The following is a 22,336-nucleotide window of genomic DNA, read 5'->3' as shown; positions in this document are numbered from 1 at the left end:
AATTCAAATTTAAATTACACCAAATTCAAATTTAAATGGACATCAATTTCACATTTAAATTGACGACACATTCAAATTTAAATTCACATGATTCACATCGCCATAGATGACCACAGATCATCACAGATAAACATAAATATGCCAAGGTCCCATCATCACACATACATCTAAATATAGTTACATATGAAGTTTGGCACAACAAAACATGCATCAGGTCAAAGACCATGCTTTAGTTCACAGAACAGCTGCAGTTCACACATACATCTAAATATAGTTCACAGAACATACATCCATCACCAAAAGCCGTGCATGCATAGGTCAAAGACCATGCTGCAGTCGTTCACAGGCACATAAGTTCACAGCCATGCATCAATTCAACCAAAAGACACAGACACTTGTTCACAGCGCAGCATCCATCACCAAAATAAGCAACCAACAGCAAAGTGCACTAGCCGATAACCCAAGACAACCTTACTGTGTTGCTTGGCATCCTGGAACCATGGACATCAAAGTCTTGATCAGTGCATCAATGTCAGCTTGCCTTTTCTTCGACTCCTCTTCTTGCTTAGCCCTAGCTGCTTCTGCCTCCTGGAATTTCTTCATCATTTCTTCCATTTGCTGTTGTTGAGCCTTGACAACCTTCCTAAGATCACTTGATGTTTGTTTCTCCACCACCAGTTCCTCTTCTAGGTCATGCTCAGCACTAACACGTGTGGCATTGCTTTAGAGCCCCACATTTACAAGAAACCTGTTCTTCTTAGTTTTCTGAACAAGAGTCTGAGAGACCACATCAGTCACATCCTTTGGTTGAAGACCATCATGTACAGGTTCATTCAGCTTCTCCTCTATTTCAGCCTAGCAGTATAAGAGACATAGATAGGTCAATGATCATGATATATGAACCTAATGTATCATCAGATTGTGAACTAAGTATGATTTTACTTACAATAAGAGATTGAACTGCAAGAGCAAATCCTTTCTTTTTGCTGTAGTGCATCTCTTTCAATAGTTCCAGTGCATTTGGTGGTTCGTTTTTGTACTTGTCCGCCTGAAAAAAAAAATAGAAAAGGACACTCTAAAAAACTGTTGTTGTTCTATGTATTACTAACACAGATAAAAGGCATTAAATAAACTAAGTTAGAACATTTTCTAGATTTTCAAGTGTTAGTGGCATAACTAATTTTGCAACCCCAAGTTTAGTATGCAGTGATATAATTTTGAAAACCAAGCAACCAGCAGCAGATTTTTGTTGCATTGTTGTTTCTAAAGTTCTACGAAGACCTAGTTGATGGGAAAGGATCGGATGAGAAGCCTAAAAACATTCCAGACAAGCCACTGAACAAAAAGATAAAGTTTGAGGACTCTGATTCTTCAGATGATGAGGATGAAGACCACTCTGGTGAGGAAGCCGACAATGGGATTGGGAATGATGTGGAGAAAGGTGAAACCGCTCCATCTGAGAAGCAACAGGAGGTGCTTGATACCTCTGATACCGCGAGTAAGGACAATACCACTCCATCTGAGAACCAACAGGAGGTACTTGATACCTCTACCGCGAGCAAGGACAATGAGGAACAAGCAGTCACTGCTGATGAACCGAAAGAAAAGAAGCAACGTGTGGAAGATCCTCCAGTTTCTAAGTAGACCGTGCAAAAAGAAACTACTGATGAACTAAAGGAGTCCACTGATAAACCAAAAGAGTCTAGTGAAAAAAATATTGATGATTTAATTGACGAGGACCTGAAAGAAATAGGGGATAGGAAAAAGGTATCTTTGCTTTCTGGTGTGGTTACAGCTTAAGATATCTGCTACAGTGCTCCTCTGTTATGGTATAGTGCATATAATTTTATACCAAAGAATAAACTGAAGTTTCTAGCATTTTCTCCATAGTTGAGGATGGATTGATCCATTTATCTTTTCTAAATTTTGTTCTTATTAAGCAGGGCCTTCAGCATAGGAACTTAGGGATGCTTTTAAACTACTGTAGACTTGTCCATCCTTTTACTATTATCATACAAATTTATACTGTAGATCCAAGTCCCATAGTGACCCTTAGGATACTGCAATCAAATATTCTCGTGCTTAATAATCTTCTCTAGCTCAGATTCAAAATTTAAATTTAGGTTGTACAGGATAAAATTGTTTCAGGCATGACTTTAGAGGTTGATTATTGTTGTATCTAACAAATCACTTTATACTAGATTTAATCTTGTTGCAACATCACTGAGTGTTCATGTATAAGTAGATCAGTACACTTCAGCTTAAACAATTTGTTGTGGGATGAAGATCATGTAGGAAATCTTGACTAATGAAGTGGTGGAAATTGGTATTATATGCACCTTTTTAGCAACTGTTTATTTGAACCTTGAGCTGAGTCATCATCCCAGGTCTTATCTGCTTGTGTATTTCATTTGTTCAGTTCTGCTGGAAATCTTTCTGGCAATCCATTTATTATATTATATGCAAAAACAGCACATATTGACTAAGCTATGTATCTGTTTTTTTTTTTAAATTCTACTATGGTTTATGGCATTATATGCTAACTTATATGACTTTTTGTATTATGAACAGAGGCTCTTTGCAAGCCTTGAGTCTGGCTGCAATGGATGCATATTCATTCAAATGCATAAAAGAGCAGGAGACCCTGGTCCAGTTGAGATTGTACAAAACATGATGTCATCTGCTGCTTCGACTCGTAAACATATGTCAAGGTTCAGATATGGTGCTATTGCTGCCCATCTTCTCTTGTCACTGTTAATTTTCATTTTTAAAGATGCAGTTTTTCTTTGCTGATACAGATTATTGAGTTGCTTTCACACTTATAAACTCCCCATCTGAATGCATACTAGTGTGTCAAGGTTCAGATATGGTGCTTTCACAGTTGCTGCACTTGTGTGTGCTGTGTTCTGTGCTCAACTCCTTCTACCTCTAGCCAAGTGTTGTGTAAGGGTGATCTGGTTGCTCACCTGTACAGGGAGGCCGGTTGCCAACAAAGTTTGCAAAAAAACGACTATTTTACTTTTCTTGGTACTGACTATTAATTTTTGTGGAGGTAGTGTGTTAGATCATATATGTTCATGTTATGAATGGATTAGGTACAGTTTTGATTTTGCGATGACAGTGCTACTCTTAGATAAGTTTCATTTAGTTCAATGAATCAGTTTATAAGTGTCATGCTCCTTAATATGAATCACCCTGCAATTATACTTCTGTGTTTTCTCATCCAATGAAGTGCATGAAACATAACCAGACAAACTATAACACCCAAACATATATTCTGAACAAGTATTTTGTTTTCTTTGTTCATTATCTAGAATTGGACATGGTTTCTAACTCGGAACTTTAATCATACAGTTTGCAGTGTTATATGAAGCAAGGTCAAACACAGGAATTGATAGAATGAAAATCATAAATGCAGTAGCGAAATCTGTACCACAACCTTATTATTAATCTTTGTGCCATAGCTACATACAAAGCTCTTTTAAATATGCAGAGAAGAAAAGACCTCACAAACAGCATGTTCTAGTGAAAAGACCTCACAACCAACAGCAGATTTTTGTCAACTATTACTAAGCTTTGTGCCATAGCTACATACAAAGCTTTAAATATGCAGAGAAGAAAAGACCTCACAAATAGCATGTTCATATATAGTATCTTGCAATTGAAGCTCCAGCAACATGTTCTAGTTGAAAGTGACAATGAGTTGTACTCACCAAATCTACAATTTGCATTTCATAGCTGCGAGAACCAGTGGTCTGATGGAACTGCACTTTGCTTCTGTTCTCTCTGTTCTTCTCACAAGTCACCTACAGCAATACGGTTCTATTGCTAAGCACACATGACATCAAACATGATGAAATTGGAAAAGTTGGATGATCTTACCATTTTTTGCTCATTTTTCCAGTGTTCCACAAGTTTATCCCATTGCTCATTAGTCATTGTGTCCACAGGAGATGTTTTGGGCACCAGATGTAGTGGCAAAGCATCAAAATACCTCTTTTTCAGCTTGTAGCGCTGCTGGCGAACAGCTTTCTTCAGTATAGCCACACATGCTTTTTTCATAGGTAATGAATTTGCATCCATATGAAACTTTGACTGGTGACAGTAAACAACATTGCCAATTGTTATTGAATGCACAATCTTAATGTTGCAAATAAATAGTGGAAAGGGGCAAGTTTGAACACTTACAACAACTCTCAATATGTACGCGTCGATCATCTTAGGATACTTCTTGTATTCCTTCCAATGTTGAAATATTGGAACAATTTGTCTTACTGCAATGTTGCACTCAGTTGTAAATTTTGCAGCGATCATCACTGAGTTTGGTCTTCTCTTCCCTGGCTCAATAACCAAAGGAAGTCTCTTCTTCCTCGAGCGAGTCATCTGAACAAGTTCCCTCCCAATACTAGGTCCCCTCGTCCTGTTCTCCTCATCAAATAGGTCATCTACGAAGGAGTTGTGTTAGTATACTGTTGTCCTATGTTGGGTATGGAATTACAATGTGCAAGACTTAGAAATACACACCTTCAGCGATGTTGGCAACCTGTGTTTGTCCATTTTCATTGACATCATTCATTGTGGTGCCATTTGGAGTGTGTCCATCTAGGTTTAGCTCAGTGTGTACATGCTGATCTCCAGCCAGGCAGCCATTTTGCTCACCTACATCAGCTACAATGCAATATAGAGTTAGTAATAGTACTTTGGAATGTTGTCTCTAAATTTGAGTTCGATTTGTTACAAGAATGTAGTTATCGGTGTTTTGGAACCGGGGGTCCCTCAACCAACGAGTGAATTTGTGCTGCGTGCCCCTAATCCCGGATGGTGATGCAAAGAGACACAAGGTTTATACTGGTTCAGGCAATCGAGGCCCTACGTCCAGTCTGAGAGATCGATCTTGTATTCCTTGCACCGGAGTGCTCGTAGTAGGGGGTTACAAGCTAGGTGAGAGAGGGAGCTAGCCCCAGGTCTCGGCGAGGGTGGCGCGGGCTGCTTGAGGCGTTGTTCCCAAGCAGTGTAGGAGTGTGTAGTTCTATCTGTGTGTTCGTCTTTCTGCCTGTTCCTCCCTTCTAGAAATGGCCCCGGTCCTTCCCTTTTATACTCTAAGGGAGAACCCGGGACGTCCATACATAGCGCTCTATAAATGGGGGTGGCGTGTCCAAACCCTGTAGCCGGCCACTGTTGTGGTATGGTCGATGGAGTGGCCCCGTCCTTGTTGTGCAGAAGTGACGCGCCGGTCATACTTGATCTTGTGCGTCGTGGGGCTCTAGTACTGCTTGATGCAGGACATGGCGGGCGACGTGCTGGTCATCGTGCGATGACGTCGTAGGGAGCAGTGGCTCTGCAGATGCCGAGGCTGAGCCATCATGGGGGGCTTGGCGGACATGGATCCCCAGGCTGCCGAGCCCCTGAAGCAAACTGCCGAGGCCTTGGAGGGAATTATCGGTCCTGGGTACTGATTCCGAGGCCATAGTATCCCAGACATGGCTCCCCACGCTGCGTTGTTCTCGGAGCAGGAGTTGGCAGCATAGTGAGGCATGGGCGTCAACCATGTGCATGGTGGTTAGTACAGTGGCGGGTAACCCCTGCCCAGTCCAGGCGACGTGCTGGTCATCGTGTGATGACATCGTAGGGAGCTATGGCTCTGCAGATGCCGAGGCTGAGCCATCGCGGGGGGCTCGGCGGACATGGATCCTCAGGCTACCAAGCCCCTGAAGCCAACTGCCAAGGCCTTGGAGGGAATTATTGGTCCTGGGTACTGATTCCGAGGCCACAGTAGCCCCGACGTGGCTCCCCACGCTGCGTTGTCCTCGGAGCAGGGGTTGACAGCATAGTGAGGTATGGGCGTCAACCATGTGCATAGTGGTTAGCACAGTGGCGGGTAACCCCTACCCAGTCCTGCCTCCTGTCCCGTCGGCCATTCCGCCGTACTGTGCCGAGCATGCGGCCGATGTTAGGGGCAGCAGTTGGCTGAGTTAATGCGACACGACGTTTTGTCAGAGGGACGGGTGAAGGAAGAGGCAGCGGAGTGCTGCCGAGCCTGCCTCGCGCGAGACGGAGGGTCGGTGGCCCGGCCGAGGCCTTTGGTGGGGGATCGCTCGAGGTCAGTGGTGAGGGGGCCTCGGGCGAGTCGGAGAATCGGTCGAGGCCAGCGGTGTTTAGCTGGTTTCGACTTTTATGAAGTCTAAGCAGTTGTTTTTTGGTTCTTGCTTAGGGTACCCCTTCTCACTGTATCCGACAGTAGCCCCTGAGCCTTGGGGGGAGTGGAGGCACTCCCCCTGAGGTTCTGACGAGAATTGGCTCTTGATAGTTCCTGTTGGGATGGTGTTTTGTACTTGAGGTTTCGGTGGGTGCGCGCGAGCGCACCCGCCGGGTGTAGCCCCCGAGGCCCTGGAGGAGTGATTTCACTTCTTTAGGGGCTTTTTTCTCTTTCGAGTGAGGGGTTTTCGTTGCGTTTGCCGGGCCCGTGGGTGCGAGTTCGGATCACAGGGCCTCGTCGATGCTGCGGAAAGAGCCCCTTAGCCTCCGCCTGGAGCGAGAGGGCCGTCAGGGGTTCCCTCGGCTTTTTGTATGACCCTCGTGCTTCCTTTTCGCTCGGAAGGAGGGGTGGAAGATGCCATGCTACCCTCGGTGGGCGCGAGCGACGGCATTTCCGGTGAGCTGTTATCGGGTAAGTCCGAGTGGAGGCCCGTACCCCGTTCGCTGGGGGTCGGCTAGCGGTCCGGAGACGCGCTCCAAGAGTACCGACGGGTTTCTCTAGTGGGGGCCGAGGCCGTTCGCTGGGCCTCGGTGGCTCGGTGCCTCCCAACGGTGGGATCCCATTCGGAGACCTCCCTGCCGGTCTCGGACACGACATAGGGTCCGCTCATACAGGCTCGCCCGTAGTCGTCCCTGACTCTTTTGCCCTGGGGCGGCTGTCGAAACCCCTGGGGGGCCCAGCCTTTGAACCCCTGGACCGTAATGGGCTCGGGTCGCTTGTCTTTATCTTGGGTGTAGGAAGAGCCCCCGAGCCTCCGCATGGAGCGAGAGGGCGGTCAGGGGTCCTCCCGACTTTTTTGTCCGTCTCCCGTACGTCCTTTTCGCTTAGACGGGGGCTGTTTGCCAAGCCCACTCGTGTGCGAGCCTGAGCCACTGGGTCTCGGCAAAGTTGCAGGAGGAGCCCCCGAGTCTCTCGCACGGAGCGAGAGAGCGGTCAGAGGTCCCCCTGGCTTTTGGTTCGCCCCTCGCGCGTGAGGGTCTGTCTACCGAGCCCCCCTCGGGTGCGAGCCTAGGTCGCGGGGTCTCGGCGTCTTTTGCAGAAGGAGCTCCCTAGCCTCTACATGGAGCAAGAGGGCCATCAGGAGATCTTCTGGCTTTTTGAACGACCCTCGCGCTTCCTTTTCGCTCGAAAGGAGGGTTTGTTTTGCCGAGCCCCCTCGTGTGCGAGCCTTAGTCGCTGGGCCTCGGCAATGGTTTGTAGGAAGAGTCCCTTAGCCTCTGCATGGAGCAAGAGGGCCATCGGGGATTCTCCTGACTTTTTACTCGACCCTCGCGCTTCCTTTTCGCTCGGAAGGAGGGGTGGAATGTGCCGCGCTACCCTCGGTGGGTGCGAGCGATGGCACTTCCGGTGAGCTGTTATCGGGCAAGTCCGAGTGGAGGCCCGTACCCCGTTCGCTGGGGGTCGGCTAGCGGTCCGGAGACGCGCTCCAAGAGTACCGGAGGGTTTCTCTAGTGGGTGCCGAGGCCGTTCGCTAGGCCTCGGTGGCTCGGTGCCTCCCTACGGTGGGATCCCATTCGGAGACCTCCCTGCCGGTCTCGGGCACGACACCGGGCGTCCCAAGCGTTTTGCTTGCTTGGGCCTCGGCCTCGTATAGGCTCGCCCGTAGTCGCCCCTAACTCTGTTGCCCTGGAGCGGCTGTCGAAACCCCTAAGGGCCCAGCCTTCGAACCCCTGGACCGTAGCGGTCTCGGTGCCCAGTTCCTTTGCCTGAAAGGAATGGGGGGGGTTATTTCTCTTCCTATGGCTAATAACGGCAGGCGCGTCTTTTGAGGCGGCTTTTTCAGGGAGGCGAAACGGCGCCTGCTGCTGCTGTGGTTGGACACGACGTGGCGTCAGCCGATGGGACGTATCTGCACGCGCGATTAATGAGGAGGGAGTGGGCGCGTGGGCGGTAAGACCAGATCTGGATAACCGCGCCGGATTTTTTGGGGGAAACTTCCCCGATTTCGTCGTCCGGTGGTTTCGTTTCGTCCCTGCATAAATACGCAAAGAGCCTCGCCCTCCCCCTTCTTACCTTTTTCGCATTCGCTTTCGCTGCCTCTGTGCCATTGCTGAGAGCGTAGAGCACCGGGGAGGAGAAGGGCGAGAGCGAGAGACTGAAAGAAAGAGAGAGAGAGATTACCGCCGTAGCAGCGACCTCCACCGCGCAATGGCTGGTGGTCCCGTCATCCTCCCGGCGGATCCCTGGGAGCGGTCTGACGTCACCGAGGAGAAGCTGCAGTCGCTCGTGGAGGCCGGTCTTCTTCGCCCGATCACCGACCCTGATGAGCTGGAGTGGATTGCTCCGGGGAACGAGTCGGAGCCGAGGCCGCGCGACGGCTATGTGGTGAGCTTCGTCGTCTTCCACGAGCGAGGCCTCGGGTCGCCGGTGGATAACTTCATGCGGGCACTCCCGCACTACTATGGCGTGGAGCTCCACAATTTCAGCCCCAACTCCATCGCGCAGGCGGCCATCTTCATCGCCGTATGTGAGGGGTACTTGGGGATCGCTCCCCACTGGGAGTTGTGGCTCCACTTGTTCTAGGCAACGTTCACCACCAAGCCGGGGGGAACGAGGGGGGCCCGGAAGGTGCAGAGGGCCGGCGGCTGCACCCTTCACGTGCGCCAAGATCGGCAGTCCCTCTACATCCCGGCCCAGCTATCATCGTCCAACCGTCGTTGGTACGACGGCTGGTTCTACCTCCGCAATGACGACGGAGGACTTCCTCCTTATACCGGGCGGGTTGTAGAGAGTCAACCAGAGAAATGGGGATACGGCGTTATCAAGGCTGATCAGCCTAGGCTGGAGCCGCTCTTGCGGGCCTTAGGGAAGCTGCGTGACCGCGGCCTTTCGGCGGCCGTGGTCGTGGCGGCCTTTCACCGCCGGAGGGTGTTGCCGCTGATGGCCCGGCGGCGGTGGCTGTTCGAGATGACCCCGAGCGACCCGATTGCCGGTATCAAGATGTCCGCCTTCCCCCTTACCGACGACGAGACCCTACGTCGGGTGAGAGAGGCGGTAGACGGGAAGCCGAAGATCGACGATTTGATGCCGTTCCCGATGCGCCCATCGCGGGGGCACATTTCACTGGTGAGTTGGATGTTGCCGAGGCTTTCGCGGCCTTCTTGTTTTTCGCCTTTTTTGTCTGTTGTCTTACTTTGTCGTTCCCACAGGGGAGAAGAGACGTGCGAGGCTCCCCACCGCCCGTTCCCGAGGACGCCCGGCGGTGATCCGTGAACAGGGCGCGCGCCGAGGAGGAGAAGAAGAAGAAAGATGCCAAGGAGGCGAAGCGCACGAAGAAGCTCCTCGCGCGCGAAAAGCTGGACGCCCGTCGCCGGCGTCAGAAGCTCGACAGTCTCCCGTTGGAGCCGTCTCCCTCGTCGTCGGTGTTGGATTCTTCGGGCGACGGCGGCGGCCGCGAGGTGGGGACGGCCTGCCTGGAACACCTCCCCGACATTAGGGAGATGGTGCTCGGGGCGCCGGCAAGGAGGCTGACGCTCCTAGGAGGAGGTGTCCCGGGGCCGGTGGCGGCCCGTCCTGGGGCCGAGGCCGACGCGCCCGAGGCGCGGGTGTCGGAGGAGCGTGCCGTCAGCCCGATGGGTTCGACGGTGGAGGTGGAGCGAGCGACGGTGGGGGCGACCCCATTGGTTCCGCGAAGGGTCGAGGAGGTGTCAGGGTCCGACGGAGGCCAGCTGGCACCGGTGGACACCGAGGCCACACTGCTGCCACCACCGCCGCCGTTGCAGAGGAGGCTGGCGGTGTCAAAGCGGCTGCATCCCCGTTCGCGGTAAGCGTCTTTTCTGGTGGAGTCCGTAGTACTTCTTGTTTGCCCCTTGGTCGCATGCTGACCTTGGGAGTGTCTTTGCTTCCAGCCAGACGCATCTGGTGGAAGATCCTACCTTGGCGCCCCGTAAGGCGCTCAAGGTGAACGTTAGCTCCTCCACCCATCAGGCAGCGGAGGCGCAGGCTGGCGTGCAGCGTGGCGCGGCGTCGGGCGGGGCTGTTTCGGAGGAGGCGGCTACCCAGGAAAAGGGTGCCAAGGCGGCCGCGGAGCGAGTGGAGGAGGAGGAGCCCACGCCTCGCGATGTCGCGGGCCTTGGGGCGAAGGAGGCTGGGGCATCCACCATTGCTGAGGCCATTGAGGGTGAGGCCGGAGCCCCCAAGACCTCCGAAGTCAGGGCGGTGGACGCCGGGGCCACCGAGGTAGAGATGGCGGAGGCCAGAGCCCCTGGGTCCGTCGAGGCCGAGGCGATGGAGGTGGAGACGGAGCAAGTTTTGGCGCCGCCCCTAGTTCAGACAATCTCGTCTGATGATTCCTCCCGAGGGAAGGAGGCGGCGGACGTCGAGGCGGCCAGTACCGCAGAGCAGCCAGTCCCAGATCCCGCCAAGGGGAGTTCGGCCCTTGCACGGCTACGGCCCGAGCCCCGTGGGTGGAACTTCCCGCGTGTTTTCTGGCGGAACCAGGCTGATCCCGAGGGGGAGCCTATGTTCGCCCTTGAAGATATCGCAGAGGGGGGGCGGTGGGATACCCTCGAGCAGTACCGCCAACTGGCAGTGCGGTCGCTGTAGACTGCGATGACTGTTATGGAAGGGGACTTGCCTGGTGTCACTCAGGTAAGTACTTTCGTCTCTCGTGCCGAGTTGTTTTCTCTTCGAGCCCCCTCGCAGCGTTTGACGTGCGTTTTTTACCTCTTTAGGAGCTCGAGACCCGGTCCCTTGGGAAATCGGTGTTCCTATGAAGGGAGAGGGATATCTGGGACCAGCTCCGGCGGCAGAAGGGCCTGCTTGCCGATGCCCAGGGGCTTTTGTCGGCGCAGAGTGCGGAAGTGGAGGACCTCCGCCTTCGTTGTGCTGACCTTCAGGCCGAGTTAGCCACGGCTAAGGGGCAGTCTGCCCCTCTGGTGGCGAAGATCAAGGAACTGGAGGAGGAGCGAGACTCCTTCAGGTCTCGGGCCCAAGAAGCAACGGCCTCTACGAAGGCCACAGCTGGGCAGCTGGGTGCGGAGCAGAGCGAGCATCAGGCGACAAAAGTCGCCTTGGCAGAGGCTACCAAGGCGGCCGAGGCCTCTCGGGTCGAGGTCTTAGCCTAGAAGAGCAAGGCCAAGGGTAAGTTCCGCTGAACCGTGTTCCTTGTTTCATTTGTTCTGGTTCGCGTTTGACTCCTGACCCCTCGTTGTGACGTAGATCTGGAGAAAGAGGCTTCCCAGGCGGCTGAGGCCTCTGTCGCAGCGCAAGCGGCGCTGGATGTTGAGGTCCGGGAGCACGAGGCGCTGCACAGCGCTGTCTGTACCGCCTGTGAGGCCCTGGATGTCGAGGAGGTCCAATCAGCCAGCTCCCTTGGGAGCCGCCTGATTGCGTTGAGCGGCCGCGTCCACGAGAGGCTCCGGGGGGCGTTGCACACGGGTGTCAAGCGCGCCCTGGCCGTCGTCTCCTCGCACTACGCCATCAACCTCGAGGCTGTCAGCGACGGCTATGTGTTGCCAGAAGATGACGAGGAGGCTGATGCGGAGGTCGTGAAGCTGTTGGAGGCGGCCGAGGCACCTGGCACAGCGCTGGCTGGTCTATTTGAAGAAGAGGTGGTCCCTCCCGCGCCGGCCGCCGATCCTTGAGCTTTGACCTGGGCCAAAAGGGGCCATGTAACCGGATTGAGTTAGTTGCCGTATCGTGACGTTTTTGTGGCCGTCGAGGCCTTTAAAGTATTTGCGTGCGTGGGTCTTTTAACCGTTTTCTGTTCTACTTCCGAGCCTGTGCCCTCTGTCTCGATCTTGGGAACCCGCGAAGAAATCCCTTGGAACCTAAGCCGTCCTTCGGCGAAGGGTGGTGAGGGAGCTGCCGTAGCCCAGAGGCGTAGGCCATTCTCATGACTCGACCGACCCTTTGGCCTCTAGACAAGCTTTTGGTCTTTGGGTTTCTTGCGAAGGTCCCATCGGAGCGCGAGAGAGTTTGGCGTAGAAATTTTTTGAAAGACCATTAACAAACGGTGTTTGGGACTTAGGGGGTTCCCCCTTTTTAGCCCCCGAGGGAGGCTCGGCTTTGCAGAGGCAGAGCCAAGTCTCCCTTATAGTGCTATTGTGACGTCGAGCCCCTATTGATAGACAAGTTCTCTGCACAGAACTTCCTCGGAGCCTACGCTGTCCTTTGGGTGAAAAGGTGGTGAGGGAGCTACCGTAGCCCGGAGGCGTAGGCCGTTCTCACGGCTCGGCCGGCCTTTTCGCCTTTGAGACGATCGTATGGTCCTTAGGTTCTATACAATCGACTTGTCTATAGGGGGGTTCCTCGAAAGATTATAACAACTAAGAACGCTTCTTTATTGTATTTCGAGAAACAATGTAAACAACGTTTGGAAATTTAAGGGTAGAAACGACGTAGCTGTTCTATGTTCCAAGCGTTGGTGAAGATTTCGCCCTTCTCGTTGGCTAACTTGTAGGTCCCGGGCTTCAGCACTTGAGCGACGATGTACGGCCCTTCCCAGGGTGGGGTCAGCTTGTGGCGGCCCTTGTTGCTCTGCCTCAGTCTCAGCACCAGGTCGCCCACCTTCAGGTCTCGGCTTTGGACGCGCCGGGCTTGGTAGCATCGTAGGGCTTGCTGGTACCTGGCTGAGTGTAGTAGCACGACATCTCGGGCTTCCTCCAGTTGGTCGAGGGCGTCTTCGCGGGCAGTGCGGTTGCTTTGCTCGTTGTACGCCTGTAGCCTCGGGGAACCGTATTCTAAGTCAGTGGGGAGGATGGCCTCGGCTCCATAGACCAGGAAGAACGGTGTGAATCCCGTGGCTCGGCTCGGGGTATTTCTTAGGCTCTAGATGACTGACGGGAGTTCGGCAAGCCATTTCTTGCCAAACTTCTTCAACTGGTTGAATATCCTTGGCTTAAGGCCTTGTAGGATCATGCCGTTGGCACGCTCTACTTGGCCATTCGTCCTTGGGTGTCCTACGGCCGACCAGGCCACCCGGATGTGGTGGTCGTCGCAGAACGTTAGGAACTTGCGACCGGTGAATTGTGTCCCATTGTCAGTGATGATGGTGTTAGGAACCCCGAACCTACGGATGATATCCGTAAAGAACAGCACCGCTTGCTCGGACTTGATCTGAGTGATCGGACGAGCCTCAATCCATTTGGAGAATTTGTCGATAGCTACCAGCAGATGGGTATAGCCCCCGGGTGCCTTCTACAGAGGCCCAACCATGTCCAGCCCCCACACAGCGAATGGCCATGTGATGGGGATGGTTTGGAGGGCTTGGGCCAGGAGGTGCGTCTGTCGAGCATAGTACTGGCATCCCTCGCAGGAGCGTACTAGCTTCGTGGCGTCGGCCACCGCCGTTGGCCAATAGAAACCTTGGCGGAAGGCATTGCCCACGAGCGTCCGAGGCGCCGCGTGGTGCCCGTAGACTCCCGCGTGCAAGTCCCAAAGTAAGGATTGGCCAGCCTTGGTGGTGATGCATCGTTGGAGAATACCAGATGGGCTACGCCTATACAACTCGCCGTCGTAGAGGACGTAAGTCTTGGCGCGTCGCGCAAGCCGTCGGGCTTCGGTTCTGTCAGCAGGAAGCTCTCCTCGAACGAGGTGATCAAGGAAAGGGACTCGCCAGTCCATTCCTTGGTCGGCCTTGGGAGGCTCTGCGTCAATCGCCATGGCCTCGGGCTCGGCGGGCGAGGTCTCGGTGGCAGAGGGGGCCTCGGGCCCTGCGGTGGGCTCGGCCGATGGGCCCTCTTCCGTCGCCAAGGCATAGTCGACGGATGGCTTGTGGAGGTCTCTGGCGAAGACGTTCGGTGGGACCGGGGTCCGCGCCAACGCCATCTTTGCCAGTTCGTCCGTGGCCTCGTTGAACTTTCGCGCAACATGGTTGAGTTCGAGACCGTCGATCTTGTTCTCCAGGCGACGTACTATCGCACAGTACGCCTTCATTTTGGGGTCATGGCAGCTTGACTCTTTCATCACCTGATCGACGATGAGCTGCGAATCACCCCGTACGTCGAGACGTCGTACTCCAAGTTCGATGGCGATTTGCAGGCCGTTGACGAGGACCTCATATTCGGTGACATTGTTGGAGGCGGCGAAGTGAAGCCGGATCATGTAGCATATGTGTACTCCGAGGGGCGAGACCAGGAGCAGGCCCACGCCAGCCCCAGTCTTCATCAGAGACCCGTCGAAGTACATGGTCCAGCATTCTGATTGGATCTGAACGGGTGGCAGCTGTGTGTTGGTCCATTCGGCTACAAAGTCGGACAGGACCTGTGATTTGATCGCTTTCCGAGGCACGAAAGACAAGGTTTCCCCCATGAGTTCGATAGCCCACTTGGCTATTCTACCCGAGGCCTCCCGGTTTTGGATTATCTCTCCCAGAGGAAAAGACGACACCATAGTCACCGGGTGGGACTCGAAGTAGTGACGCAGCTTGCGTCGAGCCAAGACTACGGTGTAAACCAGCTTCTGGATGTGGGGGTAACGCGTCTTAGTCTCGGAGAGCACTTCGCTGATGAAGTAAACAGGTCGTTGGACGGGTAGAGCATGTCCCTTCTCCTGCCTCTCGACTACTATGGCCACGCTGACCACTTGGGTCGTCGCAGTGACGTAGAGTAAGAGGTGCTCGCCCTCGGTGGGCAGAACCAGGACGGGGGGGTTGGTGAGCAGTGCTTTGAGCCTGGCGAGGGCTTCCTCGGCCTCGGTGGTCCAAGAAAAGCGCTCGGACTTTCTCAAGAGGCGGTACAGGGGCAGGCCTTTTTCGCCGAGGCGCGAGATGAAGCGGCTTAGGGCCGCAAGGCATCCCATGACCCTCTGCACCCCTTTGAGGTCTCGGATCGGGCCCATGTTGGTCACGGCCGAGACCTTCTCCGGGTTGGCCTCGATCCCACGTTCCGAGACTATGAATCCCAAGAGCATGCCTCGGGGAACCCCGAAGACACACTTCTCGGGGTTGAGCTTGATGCCCTTCTCTCTGAGACATGTGAAGGCAACCTCCAAGTCGCCGATGAGATCACCGGCCTTCCTGGACTTGACTACGATGTCATCCACGTAGGCCTCAACGGTTCGTCCGATGTGTTCGCCAAAGACTTGGATCATGCACCGTTGGTAAGTAGCCCCTGCGTTTCTGAGGCCGAACGGCATGGTTATGTAGCAGTACATGCCGAATGGAGTGATGAAAGAAGTCGCAAGCTGGTCAGACTCTTTCATCTTGATTTGGTGGTAACTGGAATACGCATCAAGGAAGGAGAGGGTTTCGCATCCTGCAGTGGAGTCAACGATTTGGTCAATTCGTGGTAGTGGGAATGGGACTTTCGGGCACGCTTTATTTAGACCAGTGTAGTCCACGCACATCCTCCACTTGCCACTTTTCTTCCTGACTAATACAGGGTTAGCCAACCACTCTGGATGGAATACTTCCTTGATGAACCCGGCTGCCATGAGCTTCTACACTTCTTCGCCAATGGCCCTGCGCTTCTCCTCGTCAAATCGGCGCAGGCGCTGCTTTGCCGGCCTGGAGCCTGCCTGGATATCTAAGGCGTGCTCGGTGACCTCCCTTGGTATGCCCAGCATGTCTGAGGGACTCCACGCGAACATATCGACGTACGCACGGAGAAAGTCGACGAGCACGGCCTCCTATTTGCTGTCGAGGGTGGCGCTGATCTTCAGTCCTCGGCCGTCGGGGACGGTGGGATCGACGGGGACGAGCTTGACGGCCTCCGCGGGCTCAAAGGTCCCGGCATGCCGCTTGGCGTCGGGAACCTCGCTACCAAGCTGGTCGAGATCGGCGATGAGGGTCTCGGCCTCCACGATGGCCTCGGCGTACTCGATGCACTCAACGTCACAGTCGTATGCATGTTCATACGTGGACTCGACGGTGATGATGCCGTTGGGGCCTGACATCTTGAGCTTGAGGTAGGTGTAGTTGGGGATCGCCATGAACTTGGCGTAGCACGGGCGCCCCAAGATGGCGTGGTAAGCCCCCTTGAATTCAACCACCTCGAAGGTGAGGACCTCCTTACGGTAGTTGGAGGGAGTGCCAAAGCAGACGGGTAAGTCGATGCGCCCGAGGGGTCGTGTGCGCTTTCCTGGCACGACGCCGTGGAAGGGCGCGGAACCACCTCGAAGCCGTGATTGGTCGAGCTCTAGGAGCTCCAGAGTGTTGACGTAGAGGATGTTGAGGTCGCTGCCTCCGTCCATGAGCACTTTGGTGAGCCGGGTGTTGCCGACGATTGGGTCGACGACAAGCGGGTACTGCCCGGGGTTTGGAACATAATCGGGGTGGTCATCCCGATCAAAGGTGATTGCTTCCTGAGACCAATCGAGGTACCGGGGGGTGGCCACCTTGACCGAGAAGACCTCCCGGCGTTCCCTCTTTTGCTGGCGCGCCGTGAGGCATGCCGAGGGTCCGCCAAAGATCACGAAGGCGTTGCGTACCTCGGGAAACCCATCATCTTTATCGCCGTCCCTTTCGCCGGCGCCCCTTTTCCTGGCCTCATCGTCGTCGGGGAGCCCAAGCCTGGCGTAGTAACGCCAGAGCATGGTGCACTCCTCGAGGGCATGCTTCACCGGACCTTGATGGTAAGGGCAGGGCTTCTTCAGCATGTCGTCAAATAGCCCAAGGCCACGGGGGCCTCAGGGATTCCTGCGATCTGTTGTGGCGACATGGATGGCCTCGAGGACCTCCTGCTTCCCTGGGCGACCCTTCTTCTTTCTCTTGGGGACGCAGGTGGGCGAGGCCTCGGGGGCCTCGTCCTTCTGCTTCCCCTTGGCGTCGTTGTTGGGGAAGATGGCCCCAACCGCCTCTTCGCCCGAGGCGAAGTTGGTGGCGATGTCGAGGAGTGCGGCCGCTGTGGTTGGTACGTTCCGGCCCAATTCTCGGACCAGGTCTCGGCAGGAGGTGCCAGAGAGGAATGCTTGGACGATTTCCGAGTCACCGACGCGGGGCAACTCGGTGCATTTCTTGGAGAAGCGCCGGATGAAATCTCAAAGAGATTCGTCTGGCTTCTGGCGGCAACCTTTGAGGTCCCAGGAGTTCTCGGGGCGCACATAGGTGCCCTGGAAATTCCCGACAAAGACTCTCACCAAGTCGCGCCAGTCGTGGATCTGTGCGGGAGAAAGGTGTTCGAGCCAGGCTCATGCTGAGTCTGACAAGAACAAAGGGAGGTTGCGGATGATGAGCAGGTCATCTTCCGCACCGCCTAGCTGACAAGCCAGGCGATAATCGGCTAGCCATAGCTCGGGGTTCGTCTCGCCGCTATACTTTGTGAGGTTGGCAGGTTGCCGGAACTGGGCTGGGAAGTGAGCGTTGCGAATGGCTCTACTAAAGACCCGAGGGCCAGGTGGCTCAGGAGAAGGACTGCGGTCCTCTTCACTGTCATAGCGACCGCCTCGGTGTGGGTGGTAGCCCCGGGCGGCTCCGTCACCATGGCACCGTCGCCTGCCAACTACTTCGTGGTCGCCTTGTGCCTCGTGCTGGTCTCCAGGTCGATCACGCACCGAGGGGGCCCCGTTGGCCGTCGGCGCGCGAGCGGGCTCGGGACGGACCGAGGCATCCTGGCCCCGGCGAGGTCGCGCCGTGGGTTGCTCCGAAGTGCCTCCGCGCCGGCGAGAGGCGGAACTTTCGGCCTGTTGTACCGCAGCGGTCTCGAGGAGGTCGCGGAGCTCTTCGCGGACCCGTCGCCCCTCGGTGGTGGAGGGCTCGGGCATTGCTCGGACCAACATCACAGCCGCTGTGACATTCTGGCTAGCGCGATTAAAGATTGGGGGTGGCTCTCCCCCCTCGTTGTCGTTGATGCGGTGATGGACATCGTGGGCCCTCCCTCGGGCTCCTCTGCCCTCACCGCGCCCTTGCTGCTCCTGCTCGAGAGTGTCCCAAAGCTATTGCAGATGGAGTCGGTCTTGTTCGACCTTGGCTTGAAGCTCGCGGAGCTGCTCCAGGTCTGGGCGTCGATGCTCCCCGCGAACGGGATTCTCGTTCCGTGCTGCCAGGGCTTCAAGGCGTGGAGGTGTGGCGTCACCCGCCCCTGCCCAGGGCAGGGAATGGTTGCCTGTCCTCTCATCCTCTTCGCCCGCCCTTGGCATCCCGAGCCCGACGTGGAAGCACTCACAAGATGGATCGTAAGTCCCTTCGTCGTCGGAGTCAGAATAGCCGAGGCAGTAGTCGCTTGCGGCCAAGAATTGGCGCAAAGCCCCAGGGTTGTGGAGTTCGGAGAAATCCACCCCGGGCCATGCCTCGTCCTTGTCCGAGGAGTCGGAGTGGGTGCTCAGGTCGAGAGCGAAGCGCTGGCGGCGTTCCGAGGGGTGCTCGTGAGCGGCAGTGTAGACGTAGGCATAAGAGGCGGCGGCATTCCTCAACCCAAAGGGGTATGGGGACGGTGCCGTCTCCATATTTTGCCCCGCCGGGGTCGACTCTTCAGGGAGTGGTGGAGCGGAGCTAGACGACTGGGCATCGCCGCGAGCCACCGGCGATTTTCCTTCGTCCATGCTCAGGCCAGACAGGTCCCCAGCCAAGGACCCCGTACCAACAGCTGGTCGTAGGATATCGGTGGGGAGTGGCGTGCCGCCCCGGGCTCGCGTAGCGTCGGGGTGGCCTTGCTCGCGTCGTGCCTGGCGAGCGTGGCGAGAGCGGCCGCCCGGGCGCCGCCTGCGCCTAGGCTGCCGGGGCGCGACTTCATCGTCGGACGGTGGGGCTCGAGGAGTGAGGAGCACCATGTCGTACTCATGCCCTAGAGACATGAACTCTAGGCTCCCGAACCAAACTACGGTGCCGAGACGCAATGGTCGTATGGGGTCTGCCATCCGGGTCCTGCTAGGATGACGAAGCTGACACGCAGAGGCCCCTACCTGGCGTTCCAACTATCAGTGTTTTGGAACCAGGGGTCCCTCAACCAACGAGTGAATTTGTGCTGCATGCCCCTAATCCCGGATGGTGATGCAAAGAGACACAAGGTTTATACTGGTTCAGGCAATCGAGGCCCTACGTCCAGTCTGAGAGATCGATCTTGTATTCCTTGCACCGGAGTGCTCGTAGTAGGGGGTTACAAGCTAGGTGAGAGAGGAAGCTAGCCCCAGATCTCGGCGAGGGTGGCGCGGGCTGCTTGAGGCGTTGTTCCTAAGCAGTGTAGGAGTGTGTAGTTCTATCTGTGTGTTCGTCTTTCTGCCTGTTCCTCCCTTCTAGAAATGGCCCCGGTCCTTCCCTTTTATACTCTAAGGGAGAACCCGGGACGTCCATACATAGCGCTCTATAAATGGGGGTGGCGTGTCCGAACCCTGTAGCCGGCCACTGTTGTGGTATGGTCGATGGAGTGGCCCCGTCCTTGTTGTGCAGAAGTGACGCGCCGGTCATACTTGATCTTATGCGTCATGGGGCTCCAGTACTGCTTGATGCAGGACATGGCGGGCGACATGCTGGTCATCGTGCGATGACGTCGTAGGGAGCAGTGGCTCTGTAGATGCCGAGGCCGAGCCATCGTGGGGGGCTTGGCGGACATGGATCCCCAGGCTGCCGAGCCCCTGAAGCAAACTGCCGAGGCCTTAGAGGGAATTATCGGTCCTGGGTACTGATTCCGAGGCCACAGTATCCCAGACGTGGCTCCCCACGCTGCGTTGTTCTCGGAGCAGGAGTTGGCAGCACAGTGAGGCATGGGCATCAACCATGTGCATGGTGGTTAGTACAGTGGCGGGTAACCCCTGCCCAGTCCGGGCGACGTGCTGGTCATCGTGTGATGACGTCGTAGGGAGCTGTGGCTCTGCAGATGCCGAGGCCGAGCCATCGCAGGGGGCTCGACGGACATGGATCCTCAGGCTGCCGAGCCCCTGAAGCCAACTGCTGAGGCCTTGGAGGGAATTATTGGTCCTGGGTACTGATTCCGAGGCCACAGTAGCCCCGACGTGGCTCCCCACGCTGCGTTGTCCTCGGAGTAGGGGTTGGCAGCACTGTGAGGTATGGGCGTCAACCATGTGCATAGTGGTTAGCACAGTGGTGGGTAACCCCTGCCCAGTCCTGCCTCCTGTCCCGTCGACCATTCCGCCATACTGTGCCGAGCATGCGGCCGATGTTAGGGGCAGCAGTTGGCTGAGTTAATGCGACACGACGTTTTGTCAGAGGGACGGGTGAAGGAAGAGGCAGCGGAGTGCTGCCGAGCCCGCCTCGCGCGAGACGGAGGGTCGGTGGCCCGGCCGAGGCCTTTGGTGGGGGATCGCTCGAGGTCAGTGGTGAGGGGGCCTCGGGCGAGTCGGAGAATCGGCCGAGGCCAGCGGTGTTTAGCTGGTTTCGACTTTTACGAAGTCTAAGCAGTCGTTTTTTGGTTCTTGCTTAGGGTACCCCTTCTCACTGTATCCGACAGTAGTCAGTTAACCTTCCTCTGTAGCCTGATTAGGGATTTCAGCTTGATTATTCATTGCATTAACATCAGCTGGACGATTCTTCATTCCCCTTGTGACCACACTAGATTGCATCCCAGGTTGTTCCTTCTTAGCACCTATCTTTCTCTTCTTTGTTGTTGTCTTCTTCTGCAAAGAACCAATCAAACATACAGAATGGGAGATAAACATTAGATGCAATTAGCAAGCAAAGCACATATTAAGATTTGACACTATGGAATAACTAGAACCTTAGATGATAAAGTAGGAGGTTCCAGGTCATCATCACTTAGATGGGCATCACTGTTAGCCTCATCCTCACCATTGTACTCCGAACCAGAGTCTTCTCTGTCCTGCTACTGCCGCTTTTCTGGGGAAATAGTAGTGTTCGCACATAGTTGAGCTAACACAGGAAGTCCTAGTTTCTGCATGTATGCGTTGTTGCGCATACACTTTCTCATCCGTAGGAGTAAATAAGGATTGATCGGAGCTTCTGCAATGAGAAGGAACAAAGAGTGCAGATGGCAGCATGTTATAGTGAAAAGACCTCACTTGTAAACTAATTTATATTGTGAGGAGCATGCAGATTATCTTTCCTACCAGGACCCTCCATTACTAATCTCACACCGACAAATACCTTAAGCTGACAATGACTATTTTTAATTAAAGGAGAACGTAGAACAGTAAACAGTGGTGATTCCCAGAAACAGAGATCACCCAAAATAGAAGCTGCATGAGAGACACTTTACCTTCAATCGGGTTTCCCTGCCGTGGCCTTTTCGAATTCACAGCAGCAGCACCTATAACAAATTAACAGTTCAGGTTAAAGAACCCCACAGATGTTATCACTCTGAGAAGGCACTGCTAGTAGTAGCAGCAGAAATTGACGAGGATCTTGTGGCAATTTAGTTCAGGGCATCAATCCCAAGCTTTTCAAGCACATCCACAATTCCACATAATAATCCAAGAGGAGAAAATACTAGTGAGGTAACCCAGCAAACATCCCTCCCCTGATTTCCCCCAATTTTCGCTAATGTACAGAAAGAGTTTAGCCAGTGGTGAACCATTTCCTATATGTGCATCACCTGCCCCAATAGCACACTGACTCTACAGCAATGTACGTCACCGAAACACGGAGAAGAGGAGGGACAGCTCCATCTCATGGGGCACATGCGACCACATCCCCCTCCGCCAAAATTAGATGGCCCAAAATAGAAGGTGCAGGAGAGACATTCACCTTCAACATGCTCTCCCCGCCGTGGCCCCTTCGCTGGTTTCCTGCCCCTCTTCTTCGGCGACATCGGTGGTGCTTGCTGGATGGTGGCGGTCGCGCTCGACGCGCTCGTCACCTTCACCATCGAGGCCGCGCTTGTTGGCTGCTGGATGGCGGAGCGGGATGGCGAAGCGGCGGTGGAGGAATCGGTGGATCTGGAGGCTGCGGGATGGTGGAGCGGGGTTGATGGACGGCGGAGCTGCGGGATGGTGGAGGCTACAGGATGGATTGGGGGGATGGTGGCGGCGTTGGCTGGGCGAATTGGAGGATTTGGGGGGATTTGGTGGCGCCGTTGCCTGCGAGACGGTGGAGCCAGATTATATATGGCGCTGCAATATTACCAAAATATCCCCATCGTTTCATTTGTGGGATGCACGGATGGCGGGGCATAATGGTAAATTCGTAGCGAAATTTTCAGAGCGCGCGCGTAATTTTTCCAGGGCGCGCGTCTCTGTTCAGGGTGCCTCTTTTTTTTCTTCTGTTATTTTTTTCTTAGCTATCGAAATAAT

General features: G+C 54.8%; 2 pseudogenes; one reads left to right on the top strand and one right to left on the bottom strand.

The window, feature by feature from the left end:
- Positions 1-357: 357 nt before the first annotated feature.
- On the bottom strand, positions 358-21,602 carry LOC136473465 (uncharacterized; annotated as a pseudogene).
- Positions 1,228-3,450, top strand: LOC136475432 (nucleolin 2-like; annotated as a pseudogene).
- Positions 21,603-22,336: the final 734 nt, after the last annotated feature.

Source organism: Miscanthus floridulus, chromosome 8, assembly GCF_019320115.1.
Source record: "Miscanthus floridulus cultivar M001 chromosome 8, ASM1932011v1, whole genome shotgun sequence".
Lineage (NCBI taxonomy): Eukaryota > Viridiplantae > Streptophyta > Magnoliopsida > Poales > Poaceae > Miscanthus > Miscanthus floridulus.
The sequence above is the reverse complement of the archived record's forward strand: the minus strand, read 5'-3'. Positions and strand labels throughout refer to the sequence as shown.